The sequence below is a fragment of the Camellia sinensis genome, chromosome 15 (assembly GCF_055761805.1).
Source record: "Camellia sinensis isolate YWXY chromosome 15, ASM5576180v1, whole genome shotgun sequence".
NCBI classification, from domain to species: domain Eukaryota; kingdom Viridiplantae; phylum Streptophyta; class Magnoliopsida; order Ericales; family Theaceae; genus Camellia; species Camellia sinensis.
In genome coordinates this window covers 138,608,734-138,619,003 of record NC_138975.1, presented here as the reverse complement: position 1 = coordinate 138,619,003, position 10,270 = coordinate 138,608,734, and the positions used below count along the sequence as shown (strand labels likewise).

At 35.6% G+C, this 10,270-nt stretch overlaps 1 pseudogene; it reads left to right on the top strand.

The window, feature by feature from the left end:
• Window positions 1–4,738: 4,738 nt before the first annotated feature.
• LOC145813339 (secreted RxLR effector protein 161 pseudogene) lies at window positions 4,739–5,431 on the top strand (annotated as a pseudogene).
• The last annotated feature ends 4,839 nt before the right edge of the window (window positions 5,432–10,270 follow it).

Here is a 10,270-nt window from a genome sequence, read left to right as displayed (position 1 = left end):
AATTTGCATTGCCCACAGAGAATCGGCTTGCTTTGGTTGGACCTCATTAGTGATGAACCTTGCCCTGAAGGATTTTTGGAGTTGGTGGAAGCTCTTGATCGATGTCGGCTCCAGTTTATAATACCACCTTACAGCCAGTGGTCCCAAACTGCTCGAAAATATTCGACACATGAAGGCCTCGTCATCTGCATGAAGCATCATAGCTTGCTTGTAATGCTGAATGTGATAGGTGGGGTCTGATTTACCATTATACAAGGTGAATGGCGGTGCTTTGAACTTTTTGGGTAGCACTACCATTGCAATCCGTCGTACAAAGGGGTCATGCTGATCCTCTTCATCTGAATCATTTCTTCTTCACTTTTTCCGTGCATGCGAACTTCCCTCAGAAGAACTAGAGATGTCAACTCGTCCCTTCTTTGTAGATTCTAGGGATGATGAGTCAGAGCCACTGCCACTATCATGTCTCCGAATTCGAGATCGTGACCATTCCTTCTCAGAGGTCATCCTGGGCCTTGGTGCGTGGCTTGTTGGGATTTTGCCACTTCCAAGGCCAAATCTTGTCGAAGACGCTCGTTCTCAGCCATCATGTTTTTCAACCTTTGTTCGTTTTGCTTTGCTTGCTCTATAATCGCTTGCATTGTCTCATGTGCTGATGTCGAGGGTGAATCGAAGTTCAAGACCCTTCTTGCGGTAAAATTCTCTGGCCCAAGCATGTTGCTTGGAGTGGTTTCGTCTTGTGGTGTAGGGTCGCCAGCGACCACCGGAGGATCTTCCGTCACGCCCGCCATGGATGTGTTTGAGTATTCCCACAGACAGTGCCAATTGTGGGGAAGTGGTTTGGAAATACTCTTTTGTTCCACTGGGATGCTCAAGATCCTCACCTAGTGACCTGAAAATGAATGAACACTCCGATCGGGGGTGTCGGAATTAGCACTCCGACGGTTAAGTTAGTGTATACTCTCTTGGTTACTTGTATCTTAAGTTAAGCATACTAGTTATCACCTCCTCTCTTTGGTTGTTATTCTTCTATTTATATACGCTTCTAGTCCTTAGGATAGGGCCCACTATTAATCCACCATGTGATTACTCATTCGGCCCTTCTTTCGTCGTATGCCAACTTTCAATCGGCCCCTCGTTCAACTGACTTTATGGCCGAATAAAATATTCGGCATCCAGAGCGCATAAAACGGGGGCGAGTATAATATGTACCGATTAACCAAATATGTACTCGGCCTATATACGTCTCACTTTTATCCGGCTCCCACATATATATATATATTCATGTTCGTCCAGAGTTATTATTATTATTATATTGGTAATTGCAATCACATAAAAGAAATTTTATAAATCAAAAAAATAGTGATTTCATTAAAATAGTGATTGAATTAATGATTATTAAATAACTCGAATTAATGATTATTAAATAGCTCAAATTAATGAATAGAGAATATTGTTGGTTAGTTTCGTATTCATAAGGTTTACTAATTTAGTAGCTGCCAAAGTGGCCTAGATTTGTAAAACTTATGAATATAGAACTACATAGAAGAATTGTTAAAAGGGTAACATTAAGGTCGATAATATTCTCAATTACAGTTATAATTAGGAGATTGAAACTAGCCCAAACGAGAGTCACTTTCAAATAATTATGAACTGGGTACGATAATGTAACGTATGTAATTTGATAGATTAGAATTGAATACCCAAAGGTAACATGACTTACTGAAACGTTACATAAATTACTTTAGACCTACATAAGTGATTCTTGACGAGTGGATAATCGATATACCTAAGTTTTGCCCAAAGTTGACTTATGTGATATCAATAGTTTATCATTATAATTCTCAAAGCTTTAATATGTATATTGTTTATGGTATACTGTTTACGCCTATTTTCGTGTTACTTATGAGACCTTATGTTAATACCTATTGATGGCAACCGAGGAGTTCAGGATCACATCCTCAATATGGCTGACAAAGCTACAAAGCTTAAAACTTTAGGGATGCAAGTTTATGAAACTTTCCTCGTGCAATTTATTCTCAACATTGAGGGAAGAAAGACATCAAATGACATTGGTTGTAACTTATAGAGCAATAAAGAAAGGGAAAAAACAAAAAAAGGGGGGGTAATTTTGTAAAATCAAAAAAAAATCCACCCTAGAAAAAAAATGGGCCTGGGGAAGAAAATCAGGCTCAGAATGGTTTCACTGTCAAGTGCTACTTTTGTGGCAAGAAGGGACATGTGAAGAAAGACTGCAGCAAGCGAAAGACTTGGTTCGAAAAGAAATGTAAGAAATTTTTTATTGTTTGTTATGAATCAAATCTTGCTGAAGTACTTTCTAACACTTGGTGGATTGACTCTGGGGCCACAATCCACATTATAAGGAAGAAAATTAAGCTCATAATGGTTTCACTGTCAAGTGCTACTTTTGTGGCAAAAGGGACATGTGAAGAAAGGCTGCAGCAAGTGAAAGGCTTGGTTCGAAAAGAAATATAAGAAATTTTTTTTATTTATTATGAATCAAATCTTGCTAAAGTACCTTCTAACACTTGGTGGATTGACTCTGGGGCCACGACCCGCATTACAAATTCCATGTAGGGATACCTCTCAACCAAATCGAAGGAAAATGAAATATTGTCTATATGGGGAACTGTCTTAAAGCTGAAGTCATAGCTTTAGGGACCTATTGACTGATCTTCAAGATGGGTCATCAGATGGATCTAGAAGACACTTTTTATGTTCCTTCAATTTCTAGGAATATAGTTTCATTATCCAAATTAGATCATGTTGGATATTCAATTTTATTTAGTTGTGAAAAACTCAATGTTTAATTCATAATGATTGGTTCTGGTAATTTATGTAATGGTGTATATAAAATTGTCTTAAATCATGAATTTGCACAATCATTAGTAACTCTACATTTGAATATTGGTTTAAAACGTGATCTAATTAAGAAAAAATCCTTAATCTTGTGGTATAGACGATTAGGGCATATCTTTAGAAATAGAATTGAAAAATTGGTGAAGAATGGGATTTTGGAAAACCTAGACTTCACTGATTTTGAGATATGTGTGGATTGTATTAAAGCAAAGAAATCCGAACACACACTAAGAAAGGTTCCACAAGAAGTAATGAGCTTCTTGAGATAATTCATACAGATATTTGCGGGCCACTCAACATCCCATGTCTTAGTGGTGAAAAATATTTCATCACATTTATAGATGATTTCTCACGTTATGGATATGTGTATCTAATTCATAAAAAGTCTCAAGTTGTTGACATCCTTAAGGTGTACATAATTGAAGTCAAGAGACAATTAGATAAAAAGGTTAAAATAGTGAGATTAGATAGGGGTGGTGAGTATTATGGTAAATATGATGAGTCAGGCCAAAATCTTGGCCCATTTGCCAAATTCTTAAAAAAGAAAGACATTTGTGCTGAATATACAATGCATGGTACGCCACAGCAAAATGGAGTTGCTGAAATGCATAATGGTACACTTAAAGATATGGTTAGGAATATGTTAAATTACTCAATTGTACCCATTTCACTGTGGGGTGAAGCTTTAAAGACTGCAATGTATATCTTAAATAGGGTTCTTAGTAAGGTGGTCCTAACAACTCCTTTTGAGTTGTGAACTAGTAGGAAACCTAGTTTAAGACACTTACATATTTGGGGTTGTCAGGCAGAGGCAAGAATCTTTAACCCACAAGAGAAAAAGTTGGACTCAAGAACAATATCTGGATATTTCATTGGTTAGCCAGACAAGTCTAAATGGTACAAATTTTATTATCCTAATCACAGTACAAGGATAGTGAAGTCTTGTAATGCTAGATTCCTAGAGAATGGTAAAATTAGTGGGAGTGAGAAAACACGAGTGGTGAATTTCAAGAAAATAAAGGTGGATGTGCCAACATTTGACCCTTATCGAAAAATTGTTGTTCCTCAGACCATTCCACAAGCTAAGAGAAATGAACAACATGATGAAAATCCTTCACTACCTCATGAAGATACCACCATTGAAAATATTGTAAAACCACCACAATCAGCAGTTCTTAGAAGATCTCAGAGGGAAAGAAAGCCTGCCATTCCAGATGATTACATGGTGTATCTACAGGAATCTGATTTCGATATTGGGATTAACAAAGATCCAATCTCATTTTCACAAGCCATGAATAGTGATAATTCTACTAAATGGGTCAATGCTATAAATGAAGAGTTAAAATCCATGGAACATAATGGTGTTTGAGATCTCGTCGAATTGCCTAATAATTGTAAAAAGATCGGGTGTAAATGGGTCTTCAAGACCAAGCGCGACGCAAAAGGCAATATCGAACGATTTAGAGCTAGACTCATTGCCAAGGGTTCTACTCAAAAAGAAAGCATAGAGTATAAAGAAACCTTCTCTCCGGTATCAAAGAAGGACTCGCTTAGAATCATCCTAGCATTGGTAGCTCATTATGACTTAGAGTTACATCAAATGTATATGAAAGCTGCTTTTTTAAATGGGAATTTGGATGAAGAAATTTATATGGAGCAGCCAGAAGGATTTGCAAAGAAAGGTAAAGAACATTTAGCTTGCAAATTAAAAAAATCCATATATGGCCTTAAACAAGCTTCCAGGCAATGGTATTTAAGGTTTAATGATACCATTACCTCCTTCGAATTTAAGGAAAATACAGTGGATCAGTGCATATATCTGAAGGTTAGTGGGAGTAAATTCATTATTTTGGTGCTATATATGGATGACATTTTGTTAGCTAGTAATGACCTTGGCTTATTGTATGAAACCAAGGAATATCTCTCCAAGAACTTTAAAATTGTCGATATGGGTGAGGCAAACAATGTTATTGGCATAGAGATCTTTAGGGATCGATCTCGAGGATTGTTAGGACTATCTCAAAAATGATATATTTATCGTGTTTTGGAGAGATTCAATATGTAGTTTTGTTTAGCCGGTGACGCATCCATCATGAAGGGTGATAAATTAAGCGAAAAATAGTGTCCAAGGAATGACTTGGAAAGAAAACAACTAAAGGACATTCCATATGCATTAGCAATAGGAAGCTTGATGTATGCCAATACATGTACCAGGCCAGATATCAGTTTTGTAGTTGGAATGTTGGGAAGATTCCAAAGTAATCTTGGAATGGAACATTGGAAGACACTAAAGAAGGTTTTGAGATATCTTCAGAGAACAAAGGACTATATGCTCACCTATAGGAGATCAGAACAGTTGGAAGTAACCGGATACTCAGACTTAGATTTTGCTGGTTGCCTTAATAGTAGAAAATCTACATCAGGTTTTGTTTTTCTACTAGCTAATGGGGCAATTTCATGGAAGAGAGTGAAGCAGTCCACTATTGCTTCATCAACTATGGAGGCTGAGTTTGTGGCTTGCTTTGAGACTACACATCATGCTTTATGGTTGTGAAATTTCATCTTAGGACTTGGTGTTGTTGACTCAATTCTCAGGCCGCTGAAGATATATTGTGACAATACCACAACATTTTTTTTCCCCTCTAAGAATGGAATGTACTCCAGTGGTTCCAAACACATGGACATAAAGTACTTAATTGTTAAAGAAAGAGTCCAGAAACAACAAGTGTTAATTGAAAATTTAAGCACCTCTCTTATGATTGCTAATCCATTCACAAAGGGATTGCTACCAAAGACATACAACGAGCATGTTATCAGGATGAGTCTTTTAAGCAACCCATGATGTGTATGGATAATCTTGAGTGCTTATTTTTTATTTGACACTATTTGCGCAATAATAATTTTGTTTCTATTTTTCCTATTCTAAAAGTGTGTGTACGCATTAATTTGAATATTGATAAACAAGAAATGTTTTAACAAGACAAATTACAGGGGCTTTTTAGGCAAATAATTACATATCCCAATAATGGACTGGGTTAGTGAAGGTTATCGATGGTATGGTGCATAGAAGGAAATATGACATAAATGTTATATAACCGCTATGACTCACATTGGTGATCTGAAGTAATCACAGTATTATAGTTTTTAATATATCTGAACTTATTGGCTATTTTTAAAATTTGTGATCACGTGTCAAAGTTTCTTAGTATGGATCCAATGGGTCAAATTTTTTATAAATTGCATATTTTGACCCAAAAAAAAAAAAAAATCTCATAGTTACATCATAATCGACTTAATAGGCCAAGTGGAAGAATGTTGGATTTATTTTCTGGTGTAGCCCAATAGCCTACATATTTCTTACATGTTTTATTTTATTTGGACTCCACAATTAGATAAAGCCAATATTTGAGATTAAGTTCATTAATTAGAATTTTAATATAATTACTCCTCTAAGATAAGAAGGAAACGTTGATGGATAAGAATTCTTCTGATAGAGTTTATCTAACCCTCTTCTCTTCTCTGTATAAGAATAGGTGACTCTCCTTACATGATATGAGTATTTTTCCATCACTCTAAGTTCTATAGTCATCCTAATAAAGAGAGACAGAGAGAAGAAGGTGAACTAAGAATTCAAGGTTCAACTATTAGGAGTATTTTCTCAACTTCTCTAATTCAATGGTTGACAAAGGTATGTTTGTTTTATTTTTGAGTTGTATTGAATTCAAGATCCTGTAAAGTTCAATTCTACTTTATTATTATGGTTACATGTATATTAATTATTTATATCCAGGACTCTCTACATTAATCACCATATGTATGTCAGGTTAAATGATTTTGAAAACAACACGAGAAAATGGTTCAATATAGTAATTAGATACTCTCTATGCAGTTGGCAATAGTATTACTGAACATAAAAGCCACAACCAAAACATTGTTTCCCACCAGTTTCACGACCACCACTTTAGCCGCCAATCCCCCAGCCCCATCACTTTGTCCAACCTTTAGCCACCATCCCCTTTCTCTCACCCCATTCACTATCACTCTATACCCTTCCCTGAGCTTGGATTTGGGTATGGGTTATTAGGGTTGGTTTTCGGTGAGGGGTTGGGTATGGATTAGTAGGATCAAAATTGGGACTTTGGAATTTTTTAGTGCCGATGTAAGCAAGATCCATTAGTTGACCTTATGGTGGAGTGGACCAACAGAGGAGAGAAATTGTAATGTGATTTAAAATTTGAAGGGACATGATGCAATTTCTAGAACCTTTGGGGACAGTCTTTATTTTTGCTAAACCTTAAGGGGGTATTGGCAATTTGCCCTAATTTTTAAATCAAAATAACATGTGCACAACAAATGCAAAAATTGAGAGAGTAGACTAGCTACAATATCTAAATAATGTCCTCATAAGATAAGGCAAATTAAATCTATTGTGCAAAACCATCACAAATTTTTTATTACTTGGAAACTGGTAATGCTCTCTTTTAGCTCTACATATTTTCCTGGTGCTCCAGTGAACACTTCAGCAACATGGAAAGGCTAGCTCAAGAACCGTTGGATCTTACGAGCACGAGAAACAGTCAACTTATCATCTTCACTGAGCTCATCCATCCCCAAAATGGCAATGATATCTTGAAGATTGAACACCAGGAGTAATGTTATAGTGTTATATTAAATGTTTTCAAATTATCGGTTATTTATTTTTATTTTTTAATGTTTTAAATTCAATAATTATCATTTCACACTATTTAAATTTAAACATTAAGTCTTTCAATTAGTTATTTGTTAGATATTTAGATAAAAAATTGTTAAGTGTTGTGCACATGATAATTATATTAAATTTTTTATAAAAAATAAAATCAGGTAATTTAATCATAAAATTTAATATAATCATCATGTGCACAGCACTTGACAATTTTTTATCCAAATATCTAACAAATGACTAATAAAATGACTTAATATTCAAATTCAAATAGTTTGAGGGGATAATTGTTATGTTTAAAACATTAGGGGGTAAAGTATAAATGACCGATAGTTTGAGGGGATTTAATATAATTTATCCAAAAATATATAATATTTTGGGTAAATTATACTGTGACTCATAAGATTTCTGTTTAATACATATTCTCCCCTAATGTTTGAAAAATTACATGCCCCTCCCTGAGATTTGTAATCTCATTATAAATTGTCCCATGAATAGCTGATGTCATACCCAAATTTTTTTTAAATGACTATTTTGTCATTTTTCTACCATTTCTTGTTTTTATCATCATAATTATATTTTACAACTTTCCATCATTAAATGGACTTCTCTCAGAATTTGAGAGAGTTTAAGAGATTCGTAAAACTCATCATGGGTCTTATTTTTATGACCTGAACCATTTATTTTGTAGTATATTTAATATATATCATTTTATTTAAATCAATCTGATATTCATAACATTTGATTTTATTTGTTCGTATTGATTATATACATTAAGAACTTTACAAATTCAATTAATAGTTCAAACCATTAAAATAAGATTTTGGTAAGCCCATGAAATCTTCAAATTCTCTAAATTTCATATTTGATCTTTAGAGATGTGGCCTATTATTTTGGACAGTGGTGACCCCAATAATTTTTACAGATAGAGGGTTGTTTTAGCAATATATATCAAAAGTTAAAAGTCAATTTTTAACTCATTTTGGGTCATATTACCTCTCACATGAAGCAGTGAAAAAAGTTATTAAAAAAATTCAAAAAATCAGTTTTTAACCATCTCCCCCAAAACAATCCAGAGTCACTCCATATTTATTTATTAATGGGAATAAGTTAAACAAAGAGTTCCAGACAGAGCAGCCCTGGGATAAGTTAATCCCTTACAGAGTTAACGTTCACCATATCAGTGATAAGAAAAGAAAGTAGAGGGCTAGGTGGGTTTTTAAGATACACAAGATGTTCTTGTTGATTAACTCTAATGTTGGCCAAAGCATCAGCACTATGGTTTCCTTCTCTAGGAGTATGCTGGATAGAGCACTGGCACCTATTGAGAAGGAATTTAGCATCTTCAATAATGGCTCGATAAGGTGAAGTAGTGAAAACACCTTTTCTGAGCATTTCCATTGCATTCTGAGAGTTAGTTTCAATGGTGAAGTTGGACAACCTTTTTGCATAATAATGGTTAGTCCTCTATATATGCCCCAGATTTTTGCTTCCAGGCTAGTGCAATGGCCTAGGTAACCATGGTAACCCCATATCCAGGAGACAACTTCATCTCTGAGTAGTCCACCATAGCCTGACTGCCCTGGGTCACTTTTGGAGCAACCATCAGTGTTAAGTTTAAGTTCACCTACAATGGGACATGACTAATTCGTTAGTACAGGGTTTATGTAATTTGGATTGAGGAAATTCTAAAATGCTTGTTGAGTTGCCTCTGCTTGCTCTAATATGAGCTTGACACTGACAGATGGGGGTTGAGTGCGGTTCTCAAAGACTACTCTGTTTCTTTCTTTCCAGATGTTCCAAAGTGCTCTTATGAAGATTAAGGGCCATTGTATTTCATTGACTTACACCTTACTTTTAATGTTAGTTTTGATCCAATCCTGAACTGAAGCATATATGCTTTGTTGCCACCAGTTAGAGGCTCTCAGAAGTATCCAAACTGATTTTGCTTTAGGACAACCTCTAAGAAGATAGAAGATGTCTTCCCTACTGCATTGGCATCTGGGACAAGTTCAAGGAAATTTCTGATTAGCCTCTGGTGATTGGTTAGGAGTTTATCTTGCACCACTAACCACATGAAGCTTTTAATTTTTTGGGGAGCCTTCATGTTCTACAGCCACTGCCAGTCTTCGTCATTGTTATCCTGTTCTGTTAAGGCTTGGTATACTGCTGTAGTGAAGTAGTTACCATTGGTAGAGCCCTTCCAAATTGGGCCATCAGTGAATGTCACATATCTGGGCCTGAATATAGTGAGAAAGTCTTCCTTGTTTTGTTGAGATATGGCTGTTTCAATAGAAGACATATTCCATTGTCCCTCATCATCTAGAATAAAACTAACTCCAGTGGTGTTATCAATATGAGGTCCTTGGTATTTGTTGCAAAGAAGCTGTGATCCGCACCACCAGTCAGTCCATAAGGAGATGTTCTCCCCTATATCCACATTCCACTTGATATTCTTGTCCAATACATCCCTATTCTTGATAATACTTTTCCAAGTGTGAGAGGCTCATCTTTTGGTTGGCCAATTGGATAGAGTATTATTCCTGGGGTATTTTGTTTTGAGAACTTTACACCAAAGATCCTCATTTGATGTGTTCTGGTTGGATAGAGTATTATCCGTCACAATTGGTGGGTCTCCTGCCGGCGGCGAGCTAGAGTTCTGGTTCATCTGATATGTTCGATGTGCTGTCTTGA